We start from the raw sequence: 15,310 nt of genomic DNA, 5'->3' as shown, positions 1-15,310 counted from the left end.
AAACAGCACAGGTGGACACTTTCAGCCCACTGAAGGAGATGAGGACAGTTTGGAAAGAAGTAGGAACCAAAACTCCAGCAGGTATTTAACATCTTATCATTCTTTTGTCACCATGCTTTTAGACTCTCAAGTGACCCCAAACCCATTTAATGATCTTCCTATGTCTAGTGACAAAGAGACTGAGTGATGAAAAATAGTAACACAGAAACAGCTCTTGACAGGTTCTCCCCTTTAAGGGAGTGGAAAGAAGAGTGTAATGGAAACTGGTAGGAGACACCAGAGGGAAAGTGGCTGGCAGGTTACTCAGACAGAACTCACCAGTTGTCAAAAGCAAAACATCTTGCCTTTCCAAAGCTGCCCACATTGTTTTTTGTCTCATAAAAAGAAATGCCAGGTATTCCATTTGCCAGTGCTCCAGAAACTAAACTATTCAGGAACCAGGATTCAAAATAAGTGTCGCTGACTCCAGAGTTATAAAATTATATAAAAATAATGTGGTTGAACAGTATCACAGTTACCCATCAGCCTCTGATTTCCAGCTAGGTCAATGAACTGGCTTCAGCACACATCACTGAAAGGAGAGCATATGTGTACACTTGGTTCAGAAGAACGTAGATGAGACAAATTTTGGTTTGCATAGGGGCAGTTATTAAAGGGCTAATAAATGTGTTTAAAGACAGACTGCTGAATCAATTTTAGTTATTTTTTGTGTGGTTAAATGGCAGCATTAATCCACAGTTTTGAAGTCAGTTCTCTTGGACAAAAGCAACTTTTTGTTTCTCCCCCAGTGGTGACTGAGACTAATGACAAGAGTTTGATAAATACGTGCACCTTAAGGGAGAATCAAGGAAAAAGTCCATTTTAGTTTAGTGTACAGCAGTCCCTGCTTATCTATGGTTTCACTTTACACACTTTCAGTCAACTGTGGTCTAGATAAACTCTTAAATGGAAACTCAAGAAATAGTTCATAAATCTTAAATTGTGCACCATTCTGAGTAGTGTGATGAAATCTCCCTCTCTCTTGATCATCCTGCCCAGGGTGGACATGAATCATCCCTTTGTCTGAAATATTCATGCTGTATTCACTCCTGGCCTGCCTGTTAGTCACCCAGTAGGTGACTTGGTTGGTTATCAGATTGTCTGTTGAGGTATCACACTGTGTTGATGTAACCTTTATTTTACTTAATAATGGCCCCAAAGTGCAAGAGTAGTGATGCTGACAATTCACATATGTCACAGAGAAGCTGTAACGTGCCTCTTTTATTTAAGTAAAAAGACGAAAGTTCTTGACTTAAGGAAAGAAAAAAATTCAGGTTGTGTACTATGCACAGTTTCACTGAGGGTCTTGGAATGTATCCCTTGCATATAATGGGGGACTACTGTATTTAATAATAGGGAATTACTTTACCGAGGAAATTACTGAAGAGCTACCTAACTGGCATCAGAGGGCTTAGTGCTCACATCATTGACAGAAGCAGAGAGGGTGACGGGATAGCCATTAGATGATAAAACAAAAGCCATAGCAGTGGGATCCCCTGTCCAGCTCCACCTTCTTTCCCCAAAAGAACAAAAAACAGACCAAAGGAATGTTTAACATTTTGCTACCAATCTACCTAGTCTTTCTGTTTGCTTTAAAAAAATGAAATTATGTACATGTAGGCAATTTTTATATCCTGCTTTTTCACTTTTCACATGAGCATAATTCCACATTAGTAGAACAACACCTGTTGTGCACTTACTTTGAAATTGTTGGATTTCTCCCATTGTTGAAATTTAGGTGGATTCTTTTTCTGTTGTGAATAGGGCCATAGTGACTTGTCAGTTATTAAGCCTTTTCTGCATTTTGGATTATGTCCTCGATAGACTCCTAGAAACAGAGTTACTAGATAAGAGGGTTTGAAATTCTTACTGCTTCTTGATAGCTACTGCCAAATTGCTCTTTAAAGAAACTGATCAGATCTGACCATTCTGATTGAACAGACTTCTTTCTGGTCCAGTGGGAAAGTAGGGCATTCTGGATAATTAGGAACCCATGTACATGCCACAAGCACACATTTTCAAAGTTAGTTTAATAAAGAGTAATATAAAATCATGGATATTTAGAGGAAAAAAGACTCCCTTGTTTTGCAGATTAAAAAATGCCCCAGAGAGATTGAAGTTTGCCAAAGCCAAACAGCTAGTTAGTGATGGGTCAGGGTTTAGAGCTCAGTGAAACTAGGCTGAAGATCCCTGAATGTTTTTCAGACTCCTAGGTGCCTTTGAACCATCTCTACAAATGTTAGTTATTGTGCTATCAGTGATAGGCAGGTGGGCCTGTTACCAGAGGATTCTGATCAAAGGTCAGGATCAGTTCTGAACCATCACCTGTGTTCTGAGGCATTTTTGAAGGGTTGGTTGGGGTTTCTGCAACAGCTCAGGGACCAGGAATCTGTCTGGTGAAATTTTATTTCAATTGTCAGTTTCTCGTACCTCTGAAAGTTTCCCAAGAGTACTTTTACAGTCATGAAATCTGAACTTGGGAACTGAAAAAAAAACAACAGATCGTCTAACCCAGTTATTTAGTTTCTTAGCCAGGGAAGGCCTGGAGAGTGCAGCATCCAAGCCCAATTCACACAGCTAATGGTGGCCTCTTCACTGTGTCGGGCCCCCCGCAGGGACCTCTAGTGTCACTCAGCCCTGGCCAGGGCCCCACCAGGTAAGGAGTCTTGTGTGCTGAACAGTGGGGAGTCTGGCAGGTGGGCAGTGGTGGGCATGTCAGCGCAGCCTCAGGAATGGCTCAGAGGGGAGGTGGGGCATCCTCCGGGTGGGCTGGTAAGTGCTGGGTTGTGTCGGACCAAATTGATGTATTTATGTCCACCCTGCTCCCCAACTCCCTAAAAAAACCTATACAATTTAGGATCAATGTGGAATCTGTATCTTCTGAAAACTATAATACAATGTCAAGAAATCATGACAATGATGGAGAGGTACAGTTAAAATGGAAGAGTGAGTATAAAGCCATGGGTTCTGTTGGCCAGAATGAAAGTTAAAGTGTATTTCTAGGTACACAACCTGTGTTGCACTGTTTTCCCATATTCTTTTCATCTATTGATCATTCCATTTTAAAAGCAGGGCCTTTCTGATTACAAATGACAGGACGGAAATGCTTTTTTGTTTTTACCTAGTCAGGAAAAATAAGCGTTTGTTAGGATGGGTCTTCTAATACTGTTTAAGTGAACACATTCCATGTTATTAGTCCAAATAAAAGAGACCATCAGGCCCACTACTGTGTATATTGTTTATTGATTTTCTTGGGTGGGAGTGGAGAGGTGCTTTTTTTCATTTCTGAACTCTATAGGAAATGTTTCTATTATGTATATTAATGTATGTTATGTACCAAGTGTAGCAAAACAGTATGGAATATTTAATACATAACATTATTAAACTAGGAGCATGCAGTGTCACTTTCCCATATCCTGTGGGCATTGTCCTTCTGTATCAGTTTTTTCTTATAATCTTAAAAGGATACAATGTCTGTGTTTTCTAATACCAACCTTAACTGACATGAGCAAAACTGTAGACCATTTGGAATGAAAACACCCATATAATATAAACTTTCCCAAAATAAAAGCTCAGTGTAGTCTAGAAAAGCCAGACTCAAATGAATCCTTTCCATTAGTATAGACTGGGGCTTCAGATGTCATTTCCTTGTAAAATCTTTACAGCAAAGTCTATCTACAAGTTTTCTGATGCCTTCCACTCCAGAATTCAGCAGGAAAAGCTATAACTAACTGAAATTCCGCCCTTCCCTTTCTGTCATCAATGTTCCCCTGTCCTCCCTTTCAGCCTAAATGGGGCAGGCTGAACTAACAGTCTCCATCAAGCTAAGGATGATGCAATTCTAAAAAGGCAATTGGTGTGACAGAATGAGCTATAAAAAATATGACATAGCTCTTTAAGTATTGAAACATTTTGTTGCCAATGTTCATGGTGCTGTTTTAAATGCTGCTTTCTCTTATGTCCAGTGGAGGTGAAAGATGGCAGAGAAAGCAGCTACTGGGCAGCTGGTGGTACCTCCTTGGCATCCTTGCAGTAGTGTGTCTTTAGAGGCTGAGGCTGATTCCTTGCTGCAGCCCCCACATTAGGGACCCTGAGAATGTGGATTAGCAACAAGCTGTAGCGTATCCCAGGAAAAATGATGAGCCGGGAGGAGATGGCAAGTGTGCCAAATTGGGCAACAGTGACTGTGACGGTGACAAGCATGGCAGACAGCCTGGGCCGCGAAGCTTCACTAGTAAGTTCTCTTGGAAGAATCAGGGTAGGTGAGCTCTATCAAGTTAATCAGAACTCAACAAAAAATAAACCTGGAATGTCTCCTTTACTCAGTCTTCTCTCCTTTCCCATCTGTCTGGGAATACTGAATTCCAGGGAAAAACAGCTTATCGCAGGTAAGGAAATCCAGAGAATTCATGAGTTTTTCTGTTACTGAGTAGACCCATATGCTCAAAGGAAGTGAAATAATCTCCATGCATTGACCCTGGTCCTGGGTCTAACCTGGCAAGGAATAGAACTCTCCTTCCTTGAGGGTAGTGGTGAATGCCACTCCTTATTGCCCATTTCTTTGTGCAATTTTAAGCCAAAAAAACTCCACATGGTCCCAGAAGAACCTAGAGATGAGTGATGTTGACTGTCATCATTTTATAGATTTGAAGATTAAAACTGAAGGCTGCAGCAGCTGGGAATCCCGGGGAACTCCAGGTGCCCTAACTCCCTGGGTGACAGCGCAGCTCTGAAGCCCCTCACGGCGATAAACAGCCTCCGGTCCATTCCCTCCAGCATGGCCCTGCCATAGCAAGAGAGCAGCCGTGGGAGCAGCTGCACCCACAGCGACCACCCAGAGCCTCCTACGCAGCCACCCGGGCCCGACTCAGAGGCCCCGCCAGCGTGTGGCAGCCCAGCACAGACAGATGAAGCCAGGACAGGGCGCGAAAGGTCGCCATTCTCGCAGGAGAGCACACCCAGCACACCTGCCTCTCCCCATGGGGCTCTGGGTTGCCCTGACGGCTGCTCCGCCCACAGCAGCTCAGGAAATAAAACCAGAAGCTGCTCCCCGTGTGTGGGACGTTGTTCTCCCAGCTGACACACGCGCCAACTGCCTATGACTACCTCTATCACCATGAAAAGGCAGAATAATTTGATCCAGTCCAGAATTACCCAGACAACCCCTGAGAGGGAGCCTGGGGAGATATATTTAATCAATCTTCCTGAAAAAGAATTCAAAATAAAGGTCATAACCATGCTGATGGACCTGCAGAGAAATATGCAAGAGCCAAAGGAGCAAGTTAGGAGGGAGAATACAGAAATAAAACAATCTCTGGAGGACTTAAGAGCAGACTGGATGAGGTGCAAGAGGCTGTTAACAGAATAGAAATCAGAGAACAGGAACACAGAGAAGCTGAGGCAGAGAGAGAGAAAAGGATCTCCAGGAATAAAAGATTAGGAGAACTGTGTGACCAATCCAAACAGAACAATATTCACATTTTAGGGGTGCCAGAAGAAGAAGAAGAGAGAAAAAGGGATAGAAAGTGTCTTTGAAGAAATAATTGCTGAAAACCTCCCCAAACTGGGGGAGGAAATAGTCTCTCAGAACACAGAAGCCCACAGAACTCCCAACACAAGGGACCCGAAGGACAACACCAAGACACATAATAATTAAAATGGTAAAGATCAAGGACAAGGACAGAATATTAAAGGCAGCCAGAGAGAGAAAAAAGATCACCTACAAAGGAAAACCCATCAGGCTATCATCAGACTTCTCAATAGAAACCTTACAGGCCAGAAGAGAAACAGAAGGGCCTTGAACCAAGAATACTGTATCCAGCACGATTATCATTTAAATATGAAGGAGGGATTAAACAATTCTCAGACAAGCAAAAGTTGAGGGAATTTGCCTCCCACAAATCACCTGTACAGGATATGTTAAAGGGACTGCTCTAGATGGGAGCACTCCTAAGACTAAATAGATGTCACCAGAGAAAATAAAATCACAGGAAAGAAAGCAGACCAACCAAATACTAACTAAAAGCAAAAAATAAAATCAACTACTCACAAAAGCAGTCAAAGGAAACACAAAAGAGTACAGAATAAAACACCTAACATATAAAGAATGGAGGAGGAGGAATAAGAAGGGAGAGAAATAAAACTGAAGGCTGTGTATTTTCACCTGGTAATTTGCTTGGAATCAGGACATGGGATATTATTTCACAGTTGTTTGCAAGTCAAAGAAATGTACATGTAAAATTATTATTTATCTTAGGTAGAAAAGCTATTGGCTTGGGTTTCTTTGGTTAGAATCTGTTCCTCGTCAGGCATTATTCTTGAAGAGGTGGGCAAAAGGAAGGAGGACCTACGGCTGCATTTTGGGCCACCCTTGGCAAAAGACACATGCATCTCTTCTCTTATTTATTTATTTTGTTATCATTAATCTACAGTTACATGACGAACACTATGCTTACTAGGATCCCCCCTTCACCAAGTCCCCCCACCCCCACCCCTCCACAGTCACTGTCCATCAGCAAAGTAAGATGCTGTAGAATCACTACTTGTCTTCTCTGTGTTGCACAGCCCTCCCCATGCCGTCCTACACATTATACATGCTAATCATAATGCCCCCTTCCTTTTTCCCCACCCTTATCCCTCCCTTCCCACCCATCCTCCCCAGTCCCTTTCCCTTTGGTAACTGTTAGTCCATTCTTGGGTTCTGTGATTCTGCTGCTGTTTTGTTCCTTCAGTTTTTCTTTGTTCTTATACTCCACATATAAGTGAAATCACTTGGTACTTGTCTTTCTCTGCCTGGCTTATTTCACTGAGCATAATACCCTCTAGCTCCATCCATGCTGTTGCAAATGGTAGGATCTGTTTTTTTTCTTATGGCTGAGTAATATTCCATTTTGTATATGTAGCACATCTTCTTTGTCCATTCATCTACTGACGGACACTTAGGTTGCTTCCATATCTTGGCTATTGTAAATAGTGCAGTGATAAACATAGGGGTGCATCTGTCTTTTTCAAACTGGAGTGCTGCATTCTTAGGGTAAATTCCTAGAGGTGGAATTCCTGGGTCAAATGGTATTTCTATTTTGAGCATTCTGAGGAACCTCCATACTGCTTTCCACAATGGTTGAACTAGTTTACATTCCCACCAGCAGTGTAGAAAGGTTCCCCTTTCTCCACAACCTCGCCAACATTTGTTGTTGTTTGTCTTTTTGATGATGGCGATCCTTACTGGTGTGCAGTGATATCTCATTGTGGTTTTAATTTGCATTTCTCTGATGATTAGCGATGTGGAGCATCTTTTCATGTGCCTGTTGGTCATCTGGATTTCTTCTTTAGAGAACTGTCTATTCAGCTCCTCTGCCCATTTTTTAATTGGATTATTTGCTTTTTGTTTGTTGAGGTGTGTGAGCTCTTTATATATTTTGGATGTCAATCCTTTATCGGATCTGTCATTTATGAATATATTCTCCCATACTGTAGGATACCTTTTTGTTCTATTGATGGTGTCCTTTGCTGTACAGAAGCTTTTTAGCTTGATATAGTCCCACTTGTTCATTTTTGCCTTTGTTTCCCTTGCCCGGGGAGATATGTTCATGAAGAAGTCACTCATGTTTATGTCCATGAGATTTTTGCCTATGTTTTTTTCTAAGAGTTTTATGGTTTCATGACTTACATTCAGGTCTTTGATCCATTTGGAGTTTACTTTTGTGTATGGGGTTAGACAGTGATCCAGTTTCATTCTCTTACATGTAGCTGTCCAGTTTTGCCAGCACCATCTGTTGAAGAGACTGTCATTTCGCCATTGTATGTCCATGGCTCCTTTATCATATATTAATTGGCCATATATGTTTGGGTTAATGTCTGGAGTCTCTAATCTGTTCCACTGGTCTGTGGCTCTGTTCTTGTGCCAGTACCAAAGTGTCTTGATTACTGTGGCTTTGTAGTAGAGCTTGAAGTTGGGGAGTGAGATACCCCCTGCTTTATTCTTCCTTCTCAGGATTGCTTTGGCTATTCGGGGTCTTTGGCAGTTCCATATGAATTTTTGAACTGTTTGTTCCAGTTCATTGAAGAGTGCTGTTGGTAATTTGATAGGGATTGCATTGAATCTGCATATTGCTTTGAGCAGGATGGCCATTTTGACAATATTAATTCTTCCTAGCCAGGAGCATGGGATGAGTTTCCATTTGTTAGTGACCTCTTTAATTTCTCTTAGGAGTGTCTTGTCGTTTTCAGGGTATAGGTCTTTCACTTCCTTGGTTAGGTTTATTCCTAGGTATTTTATTCTTTTTGATGCTATTGTGAATGGAATTGTTTTCCTGATTTCTCTTTCTATTAGTTCATTATTAGTGTATAGGAAAGCTACAGATTTCTGTGTGTTAATTTTGTATCCTGCAACTTTGCTAAATTCCGGTATTAATTCTAGTAGTTTTTGAGTGGAGTCTCTAGGGTTTTTTATGTACAATATCATGTCATCTGCAAATAGTGACAGTTTGACATCTTCTTTACCGATCTGGATTCCTTGTATTTCTTTGTTTTGTCTGATTGCCGTGGCTAGGACCTCCAGTACTATGTTGAATAACAGTGGGGAGAGTGGGCATCCCTGTCTTGTTCCTGATTTCAGAGGGAAAGCTTTCAGCCTCTCGCTGTTCAGTATGGTGTTAGCTGTGGGTTTATCATATATGGCCTTTATTATGTTGAGGTACTTGCCCTCTATGCCCATTTTGTTGAGAGTTTTTATCATGAATGGATGTTGAATTTTGTCGAATGCCTTTTCAGCATCTATGGAGATGATCATGTGGTTTTTGTCCTTTTTGTTGATGTGGCGGATGATGTTGATGGATTTTTGAATGTTGTACCATCCTTGCATTCCTGGGATGAATCCCACTTGGTCATGGTGTATGATCCCCTTGATGTATTTTTGAATTCGGTTTGCTAATATTTTGTTGAGTATTTTTGCATCTACGTTCATCAGGGATATTGGTCTGTAGTTTTCTTTTTTGGTGGTGTCTTTGCCTGGTTTTGGTATTAGGGTGATGTTGGCTTCATAGAATGAGTTTGGGAGTATTCCCTCATCTTCTATTTTTCGGAAAACTTTAAGGAGAATGGGTGTTATGTCTTCTCTGTATGTCTGATAAAATTCTGAGGTAGATCCATCTGGCCCGGGGGTTTTGTTCTTGGGTAATTTTTTGATTACCAATTCAATTTCGTTGCTGGTAATTGGTCTGTTTAGATTTTCTGTTTCTTTCTGGGTCAGCCTTGGAAGGTTGTATTTTTCTAGGAAGTTGTCCATTTCTCCTAGGTTTCCCAGCTTGTTAGCATATAGGTTTTCATAGTGATCTCTAATAATTCTTTGTATTTCTGTGGGGTCCATCGTGATTTTTCCTTCCTCGTTTCTGATTCTGTTGATGTGTGTTGATTCTCTTTTTCTCTTAATAAGTTTGGCTAGAGGCTTATCTATTTTGTTTATTTTCTTGAAGAACCAGCTCTTGGTTTCATTGATTTTTTCTATTGTTTTATTCTTCTCAATTTTATTTATTTCTTCTCTGATCTTTATTATGTACCTTCTTCTGCTGACCTTAGGCCTCATTTGTTCTTCTTTTTCCAATTTTGATAATTGTGACATTAGACTATTCATTTGGGATTGTTCTTCCTTCTTTAAATATGCCTGGATTGCTATATACTTTCCTCTTAAGACTGCTTTCGCTGCGTCCCACAGTAGTTGGGGCTTTGTGATGTTATTGTCATTTGTTTCCATATATTGCTGGATCTCCATTTTAATTTGGTTGTTGATCCATTGATTATTTAGCAGCATGTTGTTAAGCCTCCATGTGTTTGTGAGCCTTTTTTGCTTTCTTTGTACAATTTAGTTCTAGTTTTATTCCTTTGTGGTCTGAAAAGTTGGTTGGTAGAATTTCAATCTTTTGGAATTTAATGAGGCTCTTTTTTGTGGCCTAGTATGTGGTCTATTCTGGAGAATGTTCCATGTGCACTTGAGAAGAATCTGTATCCTGTTGCTTTTGGATGTAGAGTTCTGTGGATGTCTATTAGGTCCATCTGTTCTAGTGTGTTGTTCAGTGCCTCTGTGTCCTTACTTATTTTCTGTCTGGTGGATCTATCCTTTGGAGTGAGTGATGTGTTGAAGTCTCCTAAAATGAATGCATTGCAGTCTATTTCCCCCTTTAGTTCTGTTAGTATTTGTTTTACATATGCTGGTGCTCCTGTGTTGGGTGCATATATATTTATAATAGTTATATTCTCTTGTTGGACTGACCCCTTTATCATTATGTAATGTCCTTCTTTATCCCTTGTTACTTTCTTTGTTTTGAAGTCTATTTTGTCTGATACTAGTACTGCAACAGCTGCTTTTTTTCTCCCTGTTGTTTGCATGGAATATCTTTTTCCATTCCTTGACTTTTAGTCTATGCATGTCTTTGGGTTTGAGGTGAGTCTCTTGTAAGCAGCATATAGATAGGTCTTGCTTTTTTATCCATTCTGTTACTCTGTGTCTTTTGATTGGTGCATTCAGTCCATTTACATTTAGGGCGATTATTGAAAGATATGTACTTATTGCCATTGCAGGCTTTAGATTCATGGTTACCAAAGGTTCAAGGTTAGCTTCTTTAATATCTTACTGTCTAACTTAACTCGCTTATTGAGCTATTATAGATACTGTCTGGTGATTCTTTATTTTTCTCCCTTCTTATTCCTCCTCCTCCATTCTTTATATGTTGGGTGTTTTATTCTGTGCTCTTTTGTGTTTTCTTTAACTGCTTTTATGGGTAGTTGATTTTATTTTTTGCCTTTTGTTAGTATTTGGTTGGTCTGCTTTCTTTCCTGTGATTTCATTTTTCTCTGGTGACATCTGTTCAGCCTTAGGAGTGCTCCCATCTAGAGCAGTCCCTCTAAAATACCCTGTAGAGGTGGTTTGTGGGAGGCAAATTCCCTCAACTTTTGCTTGTCTGGGAATTGTTTAATCCCTCCTTCATATTTAAATGATAATCGTGCTGGATACAGTATTCTTGGTTCAAGGCCCTTCTGTTTCATTGCATTAAATATATCATGCCATTCTCTTCTGGCCTGTAAGGTTTCTTTTGAGAAGTCTGATGATAGCCTGATGGGTTTTCCTTTGTAGGTGACCTTTTTCCTCTCTCTAACTGCCTTTAAAACTCTGTCCTTGTCGTTGATCTTTGCCATTTTAATTATTATGTGTCTTGGTGTTGCCCTCCTTGGGTCCCTTCTATTGGGAATTCTGTATACTTCTGTGGTCTGGGCGATTATTTCCTTCCCCAGTTTGGGGAAGTTTTCAGCAATTATTTCTTCAAAGACACTTTCTATCCCTTTTTCTCTCTCTTCTTCTTCTGGTACCCCTATAATGTGGATATTGTTACTTTTGGATTGGTCACACAGTTCTCTTATTATTTCATTCCTGGAGATCCTTTTATCTCTCTCTGTGTCAGTTTCTATGCGTTCCTGTTCTCTGGTTTCTATTCCATCAATGGCCTCTTGCATATCATCCATTCTGCTTTTAAATCCTTCCATAGATTGTTTTATTTCTGTAGTCTCCCTCCCTACTTTGCCCGTTAACTCTTGTATTATTTTCTGCAGCTCCATCAACATGGTTATGACCTTTATTTTGTTATCTTTTTCAGGAAAATTGGTTAGGTCTATCTCTCCAAGCTCCTTCTCAGAGATTGTCTGTGATTTTGGTCTGGATAAAATTCTTCTGCCTTTTCATGGCAATAGAGGTAGTTGTGGGAGAGCTGGCATGTGTGTCGACTGGGAGAACGTCCCTTCTTGCTAGTTTGTGGCCTTCCTCTCCTGGGAGAACAGCAACCCCCAGTGGCTTGTGCTGGGCAGCTTCGCGCAGACAGGATCTCTGATTCTTGCCCGGCCACAGTGAAAAAAGCTCTGCCCTGCTGCTGTGGGCATGGCTGGCCGCAGGCCGCTGCTCCGCTACGGCGGAGCCACGCTGGAGGGGGAATGGGCGGGAGGCTGTATTTCACCATGTGGGGCCTCCGAGCTGCACTGCCGCCCAGGGAGTTGGGGCGCCCAGAGTTCCCCAGGATTCCCAGCTGCTGGGCTAAGTGTCCCAGGACGCTTCTGTCCAGCTGTGAGGCCCCTGTCCCTTTAAGACTTTCAAAAAGCACTCGCTTTTCTTTGTCCCAGGGGTGCCAGCTGTGGGGACCCGCTCACAGGTCTTACTGTCTCGTTTCCCTAGTATCCAGCACCCCAAGCACTGTGTGTCTGCACTCTGGTGCGGATGGCTAGGGCTGGGTGTTTAGCAGTCCTGGGCTCCCTCTCCCTCCCTGCTCTGACTCCTCTCCTCCTGCCCAGAGCTGGGGTGAGGGGGCGCTCGGGTCCTGCAGGGCTGCGGCTTGTTTCTTACCCCCTTCCTGAGGTGCTGGGTTCTTGCAGGTGTGGATGCAGCCTGGCTGTTGTCCTGTATCTTCTTCTGGTCTCTCTTTTAGGGATGGTTGTATTGTTGTATTTTCAAAAATATATATGGTTTTGGGAGGAGATTTCCGCTGCTCTACTCACGCCACCATCTTGACTCCTCTCCTTTGTTTTGGAATTTATATAAACTTCTATAGTGCTTTTAATTTCCATGTGGTTAACCTTGCATTTATATATATAAATATATATATGGTTTCATTATTTCTTCTCATTTAGATGATAAGCTTTTTGAGGACAGAGATCAATGTTTTTCCTGTAGGAGACAATAATGGTATTCAAGGGAGAAAGAGGAGGCAATGTCAATTTCACAATAAGGAATAATGCAACCTAACAGCTATTTGAGGTAGCATACAGAGTCCAGCAATAGACTGACCCATGTGTTCCTAGGACTTTTGAAATATCACCTTTTGACATTCTAATTGGTGGAAGAAGATGAATAAATGGTAATAGAACAGCTGACTAACTATAGTGGGGGAAATAACAGCAGATCTCTATTACCTTAAACAAACATTTCAACAAGAAGAAAAGAAGAAGAATCCATAAAAGTATTAGAAAAAAATAGAAGCCATAAACAATATTTGTACATCCTGTGGTGGGAAAGAGCTTTCTAAGCCTGATATCACAAGCAGATACCTCTAATAGATTTGCTCACCTTGCCTGTGACACCATTAACAAACTTAGTACTGATTTATGCCAAACTTTAGACTAAGAGTTTGCTGTACATTTTCTGATTTAATTCCCACTCTCCTGAGGATAATATTACCATATCTCTCTCAGAGATGAAGGAGATCAACTTAAGGCCCCAAACCAAAGGTAGAACCTAGTTTTGCTTAACTGCAAAGTCTCTGCTCCTTAATCCACTGTTGATTTTCCTCCTTAAAGGTAAAAATCAGGACTCTCTTTTCTCCTCCTGGGCTGAGCCAGGAGCTCTGTCCTCTCACTTTATCTTTAAATAAAAGCCTCTGCCTTCCTCTTCTAAAAAAAAAAAAAAAAAAAAAGATAAAAACCATGAGAAATATGTGAAACATTGAAATTCAATAAAAGTCACCAGAAAGGATTAGTATATTTAATATAAAAGTTTTCTAAATCTACAGGAAGAAGACAAATGATCCAGGGGAGAAAAGGACAGCAGGGAGAGCAGGAGGTGCGCTGGCCCTGCCCTCCAGTCCTCCCCCAGGGTCTGTGCCAGGGCGGGTCTGCAGTAAGGCTTCTGTCACCTGATGGTGTAAAAATAGTTTCTGATATTTTCTTCTAGTTAACGTTTGTTGTTATACTTTTTAATCTGTCTAGAATTTGTTTTGCCATTTAGTATGGTTGAGGCAGGGGATCTAACTTTTTTTCTCCCACATGAAGATCCAACTGTTTTAAAATCTTGTATTGAATGGTTCATTTCTTCTTCACTGATCAAAAATACTATCTTTATCTGGACTCTATTCTGTTGATCCAGTTATCTTTTCTTGTACTAGTAACACACTTTAATTTCAGGTGCTTAAATAACATATTTTGATATCTGATAGAGTAGGCTCCTGCCCTTTGATCTTTTTCATACATTTCATAGCTTTTCCTGAATATTTTCCCTGCAAAATACTAGCTGGCTAGTTTTAATTTAAAAATTATCATGGAATTTGAATAAGATTGCATTAAGTTAGTAGGTAAATTTGAGGAGAACTTATATCTTTACAACAATTTAGGAATATGGTATCTCAGGTCATGTGTTCATATTTTTCTTAAAGTCAGAAGAGTTTTAATGTTTTCTTCACATAGGTCTTACACATTTTTTGTTAAGTTTACTCTGAGATACTTCATGCATTTTTGCTGATATTGTAAATGGGATCTTCCATTTTAAAATTAGTTACCCATGGTATATAGAAAAGCTTCTGAGGTTTCTTGTTCTTTTGATTTTGTATCTTAGTGAATTCTCATATCATTTCCAATAAAATTTTAGTTGATCCTCTTGGGATTTTTAGGTTGTTCATCACTTCAAATGCAAATATGTTTATGTCTTCCCTTACAATACTTCATTTTTCTTATCACATTGATTAGGACCTCCTCAACAGTAATGAATAGTAGCAGTAATAATAGGCACCCTACTCTTGTTCTTGATTTTAAAACAATGTTGCTGTTTAGGATCCTGGTAGGTAATTTTATTTTCTTTTCCTAGTTCTGAGAGTTTTTACTAGGAATTATCTATCAAATGTTATCTCAAATGATGAATGAAATATATTGCCAGCTACATGCAAGATCCCGTTAGGTGCTGTGGAAGAGTCAAAGGACTATTAAATAAAATAGAATTCCTGTCCTCTAAAAGGTTATCATCTCACTGTTAAATGAGACTTAAAATAAAAATGAATGAATAAAGATTTGGAAATAGTGGTCATCATGAGGGGTAATCATGATCATGTATTCTTTCAAAACAGATTTATTCCTGTAAAAAAACAGCTAAAGGCAAAGAAGGAAGCTCAAGGTAAGTATTAGTCTGGCAACTTTTAAAGTAGGATTCTTAGAACTAGAGGAGAGCTTAGAACTCATCTATTTCAATCACATTATTTTACAGTGAGGAAACCATCAAAGGCAGGAAGGGTACTTACTTACCCTAATGCTTTGCAGAATTAGCTCCCCAGCCAAAGCTGAGTTAGAATGGGACTGGCACAGATGCATCTGCTGTCACTAGTCCTTTAAGGAAAATGGCTGGATGGGGAGAGGTTTTGGTTGTACCCGTTCCTGCTGCGGGTGGACGTCAGGCCTGTCCCGAGAGGACTTCTCAGCAGCTCTGGGGAAAGGGTAGGGAAAGACACATGGTCCTGGATGCTAGTTTCCTTCA

The 15,310-nt window shown here is 40.5% G+C and overlaps 1 long non-coding RNA gene across 1 annotated transcript in view; it reads left to right on the top strand.

The window, feature by feature from the left end:
- Positions 1-15,310, top strand: part of LOC130683449 (uncharacterized) — a 29,635-nt gene continuing 14,325 nt past the window's right edge. Inside the window, exons 1-2 of the long non-coding RNA XR_008997176.1 lie at positions 1-81; positions 2,571-2,695. This is a non-coding gene — a long non-coding RNA (uncharacterized LOC130683449). The remainder of the gene's footprint in view (positions 82-2,570; positions 2,696-15,310) is intronic.

The sequence above is a fragment of the Manis pentadactyla genome, chromosome 4, assembly GCF_030020395.1.
Source record: "Manis pentadactyla isolate mManPen7 chromosome 4, mManPen7.hap1, whole genome shotgun sequence".
NCBI classification, from domain to species: domain Eukaryota; kingdom Metazoa; phylum Chordata; class Mammalia; order Pholidota; family Manidae; genus Manis; species Manis pentadactyla.
The sequence above is the reverse complement of the archived record's forward strand: the minus strand, read 5'-3'. Positions and strand labels throughout refer to the sequence as shown.